General features: G+C 40.8%; 1 protein-coding gene across 1 annotated transcript in view; it reads right to left on the bottom strand.

Annotated features, from left to right (window-relative positions):
• Nucleotides 1-14,765, bottom strand: part of Oxct1 (3-oxoacid CoA-transferase 1) — a 133,999-nt gene that overhangs the window by 63,802 nt on the left and 55,432 nt on the right. The gene's annotated exons all lie outside the window — the stretch shown is intronic.

Here is a 14,765-nt window from a genome sequence, read left to right as displayed (position 1 = left end):
GAAATTTATCATATCAAAGAAAGAATCTGTAACAACATCTGTGTGGTCACTTGCAGAGGTTTTTCAATATAGATGCAAATGCCACTCACAGCCAGCTTTAATTACTCCTGTTGTTCACTTCCCAGCATCGTGACAGAACTCTAATCATCGAAATAATTTTACTCAAAGATGGATAATTGTTTTTAATATGGAAATTTCAAGAAGGAATTATTAAGTAATAACTAGAAACAGGCAAATTAACTCGAATCAGAGTCATCCACAATGACATTTTGCAATAATATAAAATGTTCCCAAGTTTGTCTGCTATTTTAGGATTCATTTTTTTTTTTTGTTACAATAACATAAATGAACTAAGAATGACAAGGAGTCAAGAAAAACTAATCTCAACATTAAACTCTGGTTAAAGAATCAGCTTTCTCATGACTGTAGAGAAAATCTCTTGTGCAGTGTGCACCTGTCAATAAAAAGCTGATTGGCCAATGAACAGGATTAGAAGGTGCAACATCTGGCAGAGAGATTGGGGATTCTGGACAAGCATGGGAAGAAAGATTCAACCAGAGACAGAGGAAGATGGCCAAATAAAACTGAGGACCAAATAGCCACCAACATGGAAGATATTATAATTGAATAACAGGATTATTGAGGCATGAGCTAGTCAGGGATCAGAGCCCTAGCTTTGATCCCAGGCCTAGGCATTTATTCATACAAAAAGTCTCAGAGTCATTATTTCAGAAAAAAAAAAAAAGTGGCTTGGTGGAAAGCTCACAGTTGCTCATGACAAATGCAAAATCAGATTAATGGATCTCATATGCGCTATGGCTTGACTCTTGGATACTTCTCGTGGTCTATATACAAAGAATCAGGTCATTGAGGAGAGGGTCACTTTTATGAGACCATATCCCCCTCATCTGTGCATTATGCTCTCTGGCCACACTTGAGATAAGCAGGCTGTTTGTGCACACATTCCCCACTACTGCTCTCTAGCAGCCTCAGAGGGCCAAAGGCTGTGGGCCTGCCTGATCATGAAGGAGCAATTCAAAGCTATAGCCCAAAATAATCTTTTTCTCTTCATGAGGTGATTACCAAATCTTTCAAAATAGTGACAGAAATCTAACACAATGCCTAAAGCAAATAATTATTTACTTTAACGAGCTGAATCAGGCAGACTTGTTTTGAACTTGCTGTCTAAAATATCAATGAAACTTTCCATAAATAAGTCTGTGGAGTTAAATCCTCACTGTGCTATTTTGCTCTCCTGTCTCTCACCAGGCGCCTGCCACAGAAGGAACATAGATTTCAGATCGTTAATTATTACACACTGCCCCCAAGGACCTGAAGAAGACCAGGGCACTAGGTGGGGATTGTTTCTGATAAGAAAGATCTGGGAAAAAATTAAAACGCCAGGGAGGAATCATGGTATGCATGTTGGGTCAATGTGGAGAGATGGACTTGGGAACAAGCAAGAGGGACAAGGATGTATGGGCTGCATGTCCTCCAACAGGGGATGACAAGAGGGCTTCTTGCCCTAAACTCTTGTCTTTCCCTCTGAATCATCCCATGGTATATTCACCATTTATTCATATTCATATTCTCTTTCTCCCTCCTTCCCTCCTTCTACATCCTCCCTTGATTCATCCTGCTCTCTCTCTTTCACCTCTTCTTTCTTTGTCTCTATGTATGTGGTATACATCCATGCTTGTAAGGGTGTGCGCATGTTTATATATAGGTACGCAGGCACATATGTACACAGGTATGTAGAGGCCAGAAATTGACAATGGTTGTCTTTTCCAATCTCTTCCGTCCCTTATTATTTTTATACAAAATTCTTCCCTAAGTCTATCTAACTCATCAATTGGGTGAGGCCAATTGACCAGTGAGCTCTAGGGACCCAGGGATTACAGATGTTTGCTGCCACACTTGACATTTTTATATGATTATTGGGGATCTAAACTCAGGCCCTCATGTTATATATCAGGCACTTTACTAACTTAGCCATTTCTCCAGTCCTTGTCCTGATTTTCTTTTTACAGAGTTGGAAGTGGTCCTATGAAATGAAGCATGGGGGCTATTTCTCAGCCTGGCTGCAACTTTACAGCTCATTCACAACTTCACCTGGCTTTAAATGTAAGCCTTCAATGAAGTTCTAGACTTTAAAAATGTTTTGATTATACGGGGATATATATGAAGGCTTAATCTTCAAGAAAGCATTGACCAAAGTATTCAATATAAAGTCAGAAACATCAATGGTCAACTGTAGAGAACTGACAGAAGTAAATATTAGGAGTCCTAACAGAATGAACCAATTATTATGCTTTTGTAGTATTGAGCAGCAGCTCACAGTTTGCTTCATAACAATATAAGATTTTTACAAGCAAATATTTATACATATATGCTTCAACATAACTACATCACGTTCCTTTTTTTCTTTCTTTATAAACTATTAATTGCAAAACATGGTAGATATTTGGACACTTGCATACTGCATTGATCAATTCGGGGTAATTAGCATTGCATTTTAACACTACAATTTTACACATTATTGTGTGTAGAACCATGAAAAGCAGAAGCACAGTGAAATTCTAATAATTCCCCTCTCTGGGTAGCCATACATGTTAGTTCTATGGGATGGGTCTGCTTCCAGACAAAAGAGGACAGACAAACTTGAATGCCAGGCCTTAGGTGCTGCCCACCTTATTTTGTGAAACAGTCTCTGACTGACCTGGAACCGACTGGGTAGCTATGCTAGCTGGTCATCAAGCTCCAGGAGTCTGCTTTGTCTCCCATGGCTAGGAGGCAAACATCATCTTGCCAGGGGGAGTTAAATGGAAGTCATGGGAATTGAGCTCAGGCCCGCACACTTCAAGGCAAACACTTCACGGACTGACGTATATCTCTACTTCTATACAAGTTCTTTTTGTTTCCCTTTTTATGGAGAGAAACCTAAAGACATTTGAGGATTAGGTTAGATGCTCATGGTCTCACATGTGCTAAGCACACTGTCTTAGGGTTTTATTGCTGTGAAGAGACACCATGACCAGGGCAACTCTTAGAAAGGAAAACATTTAATTAGGGCTGGCTTACAGTTTCAGAGGTTTTTTTAGTCCATTACCATCATGGAAGGAAGCATGAAAGTATGCAGGCAGACTTGGTGCTGGAGGATCTGAGAGTTCTACATATTCATCCACAAGCAGTAGAAGACTGTGTGCCACATTTGGGTGTAGCTTGAGCATAGGAGATCTCAAAGTCCACTCCCACAAATGACACACTTCCTCCAACAAGGACACACCTGCTCCAATAAGGCCACACTTCCTAGTAGTGCCACTCCCCATGGATCAACCATTCAAACACATGAGTCTATGGGAGCCATTCCTATTCAAACTAAGACACATACATACACTCTGTCACTAAATCCCATCCACAGACCCTCATAAAGGCTAAGCACTCAAAAGGCACAATAGATACCAAATAAATGTTTTTGCAATTAGGAAGTATAAAATATAAAAAGATAAATATAAAATTAAAAATATTAAAAATGAAGCATGTGAGAGATTTCACAATTAGATATGCACCTAATTAAAAGGCCATGGTAAGAAGAAAATAGAAAAGCCGTAAAAATCAATTACAACCTTAGGAAATAAACTACAGAAACCTTTCCTCTATTATCTTGATGACAATAATATGAATTCTTTTTTATATCTAACGCTATTCCAGTCAGTCAGGCCTTCACATCTCCTACAGGAATTAACAGTAGTAGATTTCTAATGTGTCTGCTGGACTTACTCTTTAGCAAGATCATGGAAAAGAATAGAATGAGCATGGTAGTCCTCACTTAAACTGGAAATCTCAAGAGTAAACAACCACTATTGATTTTTCTGGTTCCACCAATTAGTTCCCTCAAAACTTATGAAATCAAGTTTCATTACCAAGGGCAATTATAACGCAACTTTCACAACAAATAGAATAAACATGCCCTAGTTTAAAAATTTAAAAAGCAACAATTCGGTTAAACATAATCAGTTCCACTCTTTGTAGTGCTAATTTCTGTATTGTAGAAAATGCATGTGCAGCATTTGTCAAAACAATACCAACCCAAGACTGTGCCAAACACTTCTATACAAACAAACTAGGCTTTCTTGGTGTTGGCTAGTGGAATTGGTAGCAAATATCTGAAGAACAAACCAAAAGGAGAAAAATATGTTTTCAGACAATCCAGGAGGGGTTCAATGAAAACAGAACAGAAAAGGGAGAACTGTGTTTATGGTATCTGTGGACAGAACTGAAGATGGTGCTGGCCTTGCATGATCTTGAGACACACCCAGAAAGAGCTACCAAGGTGCTTTAAAAGTCCAGTGTGATTAAGCTATAACATAAACAAGAGAAGAAACCTAACAAGGAATTAAGTAAGCATCTTACAGAGGCCTTCCAGTAGAGACGGCAGAAGGCACCTGTGATGTCACCAGAGGACAGAAGAATGGTAGCTAAGAACAGCCCAGCCTTCTCCCTGGCCCTGTGAAGACTTGTCACAAAGCACCATCTGGTACTGCTCAGAGTCCACACACGTGAGCCTTCTCTAATTAGTACTTGTCTTCCTTTGGTCATCAGTGGGGAAAACAGAAGGCTAGGAAAGGCTAATCACTATTGATTTGAACTTTGTTTTTAAAGGTTTACTCTCTCTGACCCTAGAAGCTGTTTGTGATAATGCCTGCACACCTACAGAAGTCTGCAGCAGTGTCAAGATAGGGTCCTGCCTGGAGCAAGGAAAAGGCTCCCGACCACACTTGCTCCCCAACTTTCCCCGAGGGTTAGGAGGAACACTCTTCTCTTGCCAGGGCAATGGTCCAAGTCTGAAGGTGATGCTACACTCACCCACAGAAGGAGAGGAGAAAGGGGAACTGTGGAGAAACATTTATCTTTTGGAAAAATGCAAAGGGTCAAAAGAAACACAACAGAGGATGACATCCTACTTAAAGCCCCATGTACTGGCTGGTTGTGTGTCAACCTGACACAAGCTGGAGTTAGCACAGAGAAAGGAGCCTCCCTTGAGGAAATGCCTCCATGAGATCCAGCAGTAAGGCATTTTCTCAATTAGTGATCAAGGGTGGGAGGGCCCATTGTGGTCATTGTGGTCATCCCTGGGCTGACAGTCCTGGGTTTTATAAGAAAGCAAGCTGAGCAAGCCAGGGGAAGCAAGCCAGTAAGGAACATCCCTCCTTGACCTCTGTATCAGCTCCTGCTTCCTGACCTACTTGAGTTCCAGTCCTGACTTCTTTTGGTGATCAACAGCAATGTGGAAGCTTAAGCTGAATAAACCCTTTCCTCTCCAACTTGTTTCTTGGTCATGATGTTTTGTGCAGGAATAGAAACCCTGACTAAGACACCCCATCCTAAGGAAAAACATGGCCAGTTAAAACGTATGAGAACGTAGCATGGGAGCTTATGGAACCAGGAACAAAAATGCATATAGACATGTTTACAGAAACACTCATTGACAAAAGAGCTAAGGAGCCACCAACGACACCATTAGAGACAGGAGGGAATACGATTGCAAAGCTGTCACTGAAACCTGGCAGATCGGATCACATGCCAAAGAACACTTGACAGTGTCCAATGGAAACAGGCTATAACTTAAAAAGAAATGCTATCAAGAAAATGTGCATGCTTGGACAGTCAGAACTATGGATGAAATATGGTAAAAATATTTAATGTGTGATAGAAATCAGATCCTTCATCCATGAAAGATGAGGGTAGTGAGCTTTAACGGGAGAAACAAAACTGCCTCAGAAATAAGACAGTGACATCAGCAGAGATGGAGATTTAGGGAAGACCATCTGCTGGTGGACTCTGTGTGGCTTTTTGACAAGCTCTTCCTTTCACAGGGAAACCATGGCAGGAACAGTGAGTCTGGCCTGGGAAACAATAAGGCCAAGGAGAAATGGTGGGCATCTTGGGTAAAAACAGCAGCAGGAAAATGGAATGTGTAACAAACCAGGAAGTGAGTCCACAGACATACCCTGGTCATTGAGGAAGTCTATCTCTAGACTTTCTGAAGGCTGGAGAAAAGAGAAATCAGATCCAGTGTTCCAAGCTTTAAATGACAAATGGGCCCCTGAAGGACAGGAGGACACACCCTGACATTCACCTTGATGACAAAAAGAACTTTTCTATAAAGAGATGAGTTTTGTACAGCATGGGTAGCCGTATTTGCTCACATTCTAATATAGACATGCATGACCTAGGATACATGCAGGATTTCTGATGCTTTAAGAATGTTGCTGGGCATGGTAGCACCTGCCTTTAATCTCAGTGCTCGGGAGGCAGAGGCTGGTGGACCGCTATGAATTCTAGGCCAGCATGGTCTACAAAGAGAGTTCCAGTACACAGAGAAATCTTGTCTCAAACAAACAAAGAGGAAGAAGAGGAGGAAGAAGCAGGGGAAGAGGAAGAGGAAGAGGAGGAGAAGGAAGAGGAGATCAAAAAAAAAAAAAACTGGAATGCTATGATGCTTGTCCAAAGTGCCAAAGATGATAAAAGAATGTGTTCTTCTTCTTCTTCTTCTTCTGCTGCTGCTGCTGCTGCTGCTGCTGCTATTGCTGCAGATGCATTAGGAATAACAAAATTCTCAGCCTGGACAGAAGACAGAAGAAACCAAGGTGCTCTATTTCTTTCTGCCTCTATTTTTACCATACGAAGAAAAGACAGCTAACATGTTTTTGAGGAAGAGCCAAATCCTAAGAAGAAATATTGATTTTCTGAACTAATCCTAAACTTCAATGTAGTATTTCCCAGTATTCTTTAAAAGCCCAAATATATAATCATGGAATTGCCACCAAGAGAAAAATGGTGGAGATGTCAGCAGATGAAGAGATGAAAGAGCACTCCTTTTCAGGATGAGGGCCAGTCGACAAGAGCGTGTGCCAATGGCTCAACAGTTGGGATGTATGGCATAAAGAAAGGGCAGGTGTAACTGGACAATACATAATCTTCTTCCATTTCATATCATGCAAAATAAACTCTACTGGTCTGTCATCAGCTGGCTCATAGGAAAGCCAGGAAAGAACACACTGTGTGGTTTCACACAGCACCAGATCAAGCCACTTATGTAGGAGTGTTACAGATTTAGTGAGTGTTACAGATTTAGGAAATGTGAGTCAGGTTCATCCATTCACTTTAGTCCAGCAAATACAAACCGTTCACAGGTGAGGCTGAACAGGGAAGGGGTCAGGAAGCTTACTCTGGTGTGAAGAGAGGTGGCAAGCTGCTGCAGAGGGCCAGCCTCAGCATCAGGAGGGCCTGGGGGGAGGGGGAGGAGAGCCATGCTAATTCAATAATGACTTGGGGTTAGTGGATGCAAACTGTCAGCTCAAATGCTCTCTCTCTCTTTGCCCAAGGATTCTCATCATTCTTCCTTCTCCTTTCTTCCTTCTCCCAGTCAGAGAGCCAGAACCCAGCCTTTTATTTACTAAAGCTACATCATTAAGACTTTGATCATTGTTAATAATTTTTTAGAAATTCTTAAACTTACATAAATCCTATGAGTCCCGGATCAAGAGTCCCAACCCCTACTTCCTTAAAACAGAAACTAAACACAAAACCAAAGCACATTTCCTTATAAGCTTTACACAGCCTGTTCATCACCGGTAGCTGGGCACAGCTCTTGCAGTTTCCTGGTACAGAGACAGCAGTCTTTAGTAAGTACTTTCATGTAAGAGCAGAAAGGTGACAGACTACTATGGTTAAAATAATTTCTTACAAAGTTTTAAAATTTATGCAAGTAAGGCAATGCCATAGCCTCATGTACTCTCTAGTACTATTTGTTTCAAGATCATATATAAGCTTTTCTCCTATAAGACAAACTCATCTATTGTTCACTTGTATTTTATAGATTCCTTCTTTTCTTCTTGAGACCACATTAACTCTCTATCTTTGATGTCCCCAAGTTCACCATGGCTAATTAAGGCAGCAGTCATTGGACAAGAAGGTACATGTCTCTCCTCATAATTCCAAGTTCAAGCCTGAGTTTAACAATGAGCAATTTCTACAAAGGACCACGTAGGCTTTTTATGGCCTCTGTGGTTATGTTGTGTAGATCCTTTCCCATGGCCATAAAGGCCAAGCAGAAGGCCTGCTCCTCGTCCCCTACAGCCCTATGACCACCTCCATTCCTCATTCCTGAGAACCGCATCTGCTTCATTTACTATGGAGTGATTAGCTTTGAGTAATGGGGGAAGTGTATTATTCTCCAGAAAAAAGAGATAGAAAGTAAAATAGAAGAGACAGTAGAGTTTCAGGCCAACAGCAGTCATTAGCATACGTGGGAATCATGGAGATCAACAGCTTAGTGATACTCCAAGGGCAGGAACTGTGTCATGTCTCTTCTTATGCAGTCATGCCAGACCTGGCAACAGGCAACTCAAAAAACAGAAATGCTGGAGGGATACTCAGTAATTATGAGGACTAGGGGCTCCTTCAGAGGACTTGGGGTTCCATTTCTACAGGGCAACTCCTACATGTCTCTAACTCCAATTCTGAGTGATCTGACACCCTCTTCTGGCCTCCATATGCTCATGGTGCACAAACATAACATACAAGCAAAATATCCTTACACATAAAAATACATAAGTCATTGTTTAAATGTAAAAGTGAAAGTGTGTGTGATGGCACCCACGTTTATTCTCAGTTCTCCAGACACAGAGGCAGGTGGATATCTATGAGTTCAAGTCCAGCCTGGTCTACATAGTCAGCTATAGACCTGCAAAGGCTACATAGTGAAACCCTGATTTGGAGATTAAAAGTGGGGGTGGGGGAAGGAGAGGAGGAGAAGGAGGAGAAGAAAAGAAAAAAAAACAAATATTTGAGGGTCTTACATATCCTTAGAACGGTGATGCCATCATTTTCTTTGGTTTAACTTTCAGGAGGGAATGTGTTTCCTTAACAATCAAATGAAAGCAGCAGTTGGTACACACACACACACACACACACACAGAGAGAGAGAGAGAGAGAGAGAGAGAGAGAGAGAGAGAGAGGGAGAGAATTTTAGTCCTTTAACCTCTTCCCATGGAAGAGAAACATGTGCTTCAAAGGCTCCTAGTCTTTTGGTTCTGTCCTACAAACTTCTTTGCCAAGGTCTCAACATAATAGCAGTGTTTATTGAAACATAAGAAAAGGAATTAGTGATCCACAAGCATAAAGACCACAAAAAAAATCCCCATCCAAAGTAGGAATATTACCAGGAAACATCCCAATGGCTTTTGTAATTTGGAATCACTGGTTTTTTTTTTAATGTAAACATAGTTTATAAACGTTACTTTTCATCTCCACCATCACTAATAAAAAGTCCGAATAGCTTAGTGTGGCCTATTCTGGTATTCTGCTCACCACTTGTCTGACAGAAAAAAACAAAAACAAAAACACGCCTGTCTTCACTATGTGTAACTCATAATGTGCGCTTTCGTAGGATGTAAACACATTCCTAATGTCCAACTTCTACTTGCCATTTCTTTTTCCAAGTGAAAATTTATTAAGTCTTTAACAAATCTAGAGAAATAATTAAACGGAGTACAATCTAACCAAAAGAATCAAACAGTTCCAACATTTTCATTCAAAACATTAGTCGATAATAGTAAGAAGAAATTACACCATTATCGTAGACTCCAGGAAAGTCAGAGGGACATGGTATAATTAACAGAATGAAAATGAGGACAGTTCTCAGTGAGGGGAGTTATAGAAAGTGAACGACTAAAAGCTGCGGCGTTTTCCAGCCACAGACTCCAGTTGCGGTGTCGCCAAATGAAACTTTAACAGTTCAAACCAAAACTTTGAATGGTTATTCTCTAAGACGCCCCCTTCCATTTGGGGCTATTAATCATCCTTGGAGCTTTTATTTTATATAATCTAATAACACAAAGTAACACATAAGCTACACAGTGGAACTGGGTTAAATGCTAATACCTGGAAACACAGGATATGTTGCTAAGTCTAACAGAGTATGCGGCCTGAGTCCAATTCATGAGTGACCGCAGATCTCTGCACATGATGTCACTCGTCGATCTCTGTGAGGCAGAGCCTTCCCCTCCCTCCCTCCCCTAGTGTTCTCCACTCTTCAGTTTCTTGATAGCAGCAAGTGCAGTGCAGCCCCAGTCATTTCAGTAAGAAAATTTAAATATTACATTTGGCTTTCCTGGTTTAGTGTGAGGGAACCATAAAATGCAAAAGTCAACAAACCTCAGAACAAAATGGCCTTTTTCCTCCCCGTGTCTAAAACTGCAGCATGCTGCCCCAGAGAAATCTATTCACACCCATCACGTTCTCCTCTATGACTTGAGCATTAAAATGAAACTGCCTATCCCTTAAAAGGAGCAGAAGAGCCACACAATGAGCTTCTCCAAAGATCATCACTTGGTTCCAGATTTTTACAATAAGCAATAGCAACATACAAGCATCACTAGAGAAAGCAAGATGGCCTTAACTCAGTCTACTTGACATGTGCTGCTCATCCCTGAAAATCAATGGGGTATTTAAGTTAAAGCTGTATCTTTAAAAGTAATAGGTTATAACGTCTAATTACAGTATTTATCTTTCTTTCTTTCCTCCTTCAATTTCTCCAGTAAAAAAAAAAGTAGGTATGGCTGGTTGATATAAGTAAACACAGCATGGTGACACCCACATACAATCCTAACACTTGAGAAGTTGAGATTGAAATACGATCAGAAGTCATGGCCCTCCTCAACAATATGAAGTCAGGGGTCCTGACCCTCCTCAGCAATGTGATGTCAGAGGTCATGGCCCTACTCAGAAATGTGAAGTCAGGGGTCGTGGCCCTCCTCAGCAATGTGAAGTCAGGGGTCATGGCACTCCTCAGCAATGTGATGTCAGAGGTCATGGCCCTCCTCAGCAATGTGATGTCAGGGGCCATGACCCTCCTCAGCAATGTGATGTCAGGGGTCATGACCCTCCTCAGCAATGTGATGTATCCCAGGCTAGCCTGAAAACCAACCAATCAACTAACAAACAACCAAAGTAAAGGATGTCAATACACTGTAAGAGAAACTTCTGTCCTTATTCCTTACGGTCCTAACATGATGCATTTCAATGCCCTCTATAATTGAAAAAGAAGAAGAAAAAGAAAAAAAAAACAAACAGTGCTACAAAGAGACTATGAGATGTGGAGTCGGGCATTAAATCCCTGCCTTGAGATTCCTGCCTTAAATGATTAAGACTGTGTCCTTATGGAAACCATGGAAGGCCAATCTCTAAAATGTGAAAGTTAAAGTGTAAATGATGCCTAATAATTGCTCCACTCCACCCAGCTTGTAAGTTTGCCTTGTTTCCTGAACATTCTGTAAACAAGTCCATAAAGGACGCACATTATCTTTTAAATCCTCCCAGGTCACTGTTCCGTCTTACTGAGCACAGGCTGCTAAATGCAACGCATGGCTTTACTTCTGTGTCACACCGTTTATCTTCCTCCTGCTCTCGGTACTTGGCACTCCAGTTTCCTCCTGACTAGCAAGGCAGTTGGACTCGCAAGGGCAGATTATGTGCCACTCTTCTCTAGCCCTTTGCATAGCTCATTAGCTGACATCACGGTCTGCTCTACTTCAGCTGAATAATAAAGAGGCTCCTAAACAAGATACACTATCTCTTCCAGCCAGCATTAAACCGCACACCTGAAGATAAGATGATCCCGGAGAAGTCACAGGAAGCTGGTCACAGTAATAAGGAAGGGAATTACAGAACAGCTGGGAGCACATTATTGTACTTCAGCACAGGATCTGACAATGGCCTCAAATATAAAGCCGCCAGAAAGAAGCCCCGAGAAAACCACATTTTTACTTTCTTACACTGAGGCATGATAATGATGTCAATCAAGCAGAATGGGCAGAGCAGTTCCAAGCTTGGGAAGTGGTGCTTAGATTGTAAAATGCCTGGCTCAGAGCCTCAAACATCACTTAATGAGCATCTATTATGTGCCGCACATCATGCCGCATGCTGGCCATACAAAGGTAAGTTATGATGAGGTCGTAGGAGGTACTCAAGACTTTCATGGAGAAGAAAGAGATTATACAGATTGTACAGATTATACAGAGATTATACAGATTATACAGAGATTGTACAGATGATTATAGCGTACTACGGCAAGGAGTGCTATGAAGGGGAGGGTCACACAGAGAGAACAGAAAGGAACATGAAAGAGGACAGAGAGGACATCCGAGGCAGAGGGGCCATCAGGGCAAAGGCATGGGATACAAAAGGTTGGAAGCTGTTTGTGAAATGAGGAAAGATTTTGAGGATGCACAGGGGTAGAAGGAGGTCAGAAAAAAAGGTTTGGGATGTTTAATTAAGTGCAATAACAAACCTAACTTTGGAAGTGTATTAGAAGTGACAACTGCTCACTGGAACAACAGCAACAAAAACAACAACAACAACATAGTGTGATTTTCTTCATCCTTGAGAAAATCCACAAGTTCACCTTAGCTAATGTCATGAGAGCAGTTCTTTTTTCATTACTGTAGCTTTTCTCCAAGAAGAAATTTTTAAATCATGGCAATTAATTTCTCTAACTCTTATCAATTTTTGACTCTGCACCTGGACTCTTCTGGAGGACTAGTAACAGCTCAGTGGTGTATTTGAATATATTCTAATTTTAGTAGTCTGCTGTGTGCAGCCTGCTCAGACTACCAGAATGATGCAAATGAGCTTACAAGAGACAACCACTAGCACTGAAAAGATCAATGAAAAATGCTTGCTGATTTTCCACCCATATATTTCATACTAAAATCATTTATGAAAGCTATGACTGTGAAATGCTTTCTTCATTCAGAGATATTCATGAACAATAACAAGACACCCTGGAGATTAACTCCTTTTTCAAAAAAAAAAAAAGAAGAAGAAGAAGCAGTTAATTTAAAATACTCAACAATCTTACATAAGCCCTAATTATCACTTCAGTGTTTATAGAGTTGACCTATATTTGAAGTGGAAAAAAACAACATTTTTGACAAGGTCTCTAAAAGGAGTGAGGAAAGCCAGTATTATTTTTACTGGGAGTGACTTTAAAATCCCCAGCTACATTCTTAACACAAACATGGGCTGAATTGATAAGCAGGCCAGAAGTTGTTAGTTAAGTAAAAGAGGAAATGAAATTTTTATCCCTTTTGCAGCAAGATGGTTTTATAAGAGCCTCCTTGGTGCATGTCAGTCACACTGTACTTATTTAATAACCATTTCAGAAGGTATAATAAGTAAAGATTACAAAAACCATCGTGCCATGTTAAAAATAATACCCTCTGACCCATCTTTTCTTTGTGTGAGCAGAATCCACATTCTCATTTGCAACCAGATGACTGTATAAGAAACTGTAACCATGAGTTTTCAAGAGCTTTCAAGATTCAAAAATAGGGAATCAACCAACAGAGCATTTAACTGGAATTTTATTTAGGGAACAGCCTCTGTAGGAACAGCTGCTGGCCATGGCCACCTTCCTTCACATTTCCTTCAGTAACTGGGAGATACTGTAAGTTCACGATGCTCTTCCTACTCCAGTCTACTACCTAGCTGTAGACAGCCACATCCTTTTTTGGGGAGTCAAGCAGATAGACAGGGAGATTCTCCAGGATGCTAAGTTCAAACTCCAAGTATCATGGACATGTATACCAACCATAGTCCTGAACCTCATCACTCTCCCTCTGAAACAATTCTTCATCAGAGTGGGAGACTCAAGAACATTTGGCTCTAGCTAAAGAGCTCTCATAGTGCTGTAAAGTCAATGTGGAGGCTACCAGAAAAGAGAAGACCTTAATGGTCTTACTAACCAGGCTGGATCCTGAATATCAATGTACTGACCTGCCAAGGGGCAAGAGGAGCAGGACGATTGCAGGTGGCGTGGGGTGTTAGAGAGGGGTGGGGTGCTTTCTCACTATGCCATGCTCTACAGGAGGAAATTCATGGTACTGAATAAACCTGGTCAAACGTCCATGGCTTGGGAGGTCATGAGCTATAGGAGGAACTTACTATTGTTTTGCCAAATGGTCCTGTTGCCAAAGCTCCTTCTAAATCTTTATATTTATATACATACATTGTGCTTCTCTCAATGCTTGTCAGAGAAGCTTTTTCCAGTGGGCAGCAGTTAATGCAGTGACCCTTAACCAGACACTGCACTGAGGATAAGCAACAGTGAGTGCCCCACGGTAGACAGGACATTGATATCAACCTCTTTCCCAAGAAGGTTCAGGGAATATCACCAAAAAAAAAAAAAAAAAAAAAAAAAAAAAAAAAAAAAAAAAAGATCAGAGAGGAAGAACCAGACGATGGAAAAAGTACTGGGACTGCTACACCAGAGCAAGCCAGATAGTAGTACTCTAACGGGTAAACTCACAAAGACATAGAAAACAGCGAGCAAGCACGTGATTAATAATCACCTTGCCTTGTCATCAAAGGCACAAAGATAAAACTACAAGACAGTATTTTTACCTACCAAATTATCAAAAACATGTTTAAAATATTATATTCATGTTGTCAAGAAGAGCTCAAAATTATACTTTTACATGTCACTGTGGGTATTACTTTTATAGATAAGAATGTAGCAACACATATTTGCCAGAACTTTTTAAAACATAAGCACGCACACACACACACACACACACACACACACACACACATACACACACACTATAGCGGTGGGGTGAGGGGGTGGGGGTGATCAAAGAAAGATTTCTAATAAAGCACCAGGAAAAATAGTGAAGATAGAAAACTATGAAATGAAAGAA

Source organism: Mastomys coucha, unplaced genomic scaffold (genome assembly GCF_008632895.1).
Source record: "Mastomys coucha isolate ucsf_1 unplaced genomic scaffold, UCSF_Mcou_1 pScaffold8, whole genome shotgun sequence".
NCBI classification, from domain to species: Eukaryota; Metazoa; Chordata; class Mammalia; order Rodentia; family Muridae; genus Mastomys; species Mastomys coucha.
This window is presented reverse-complemented; position numbering and strand designations above follow the sequence as displayed.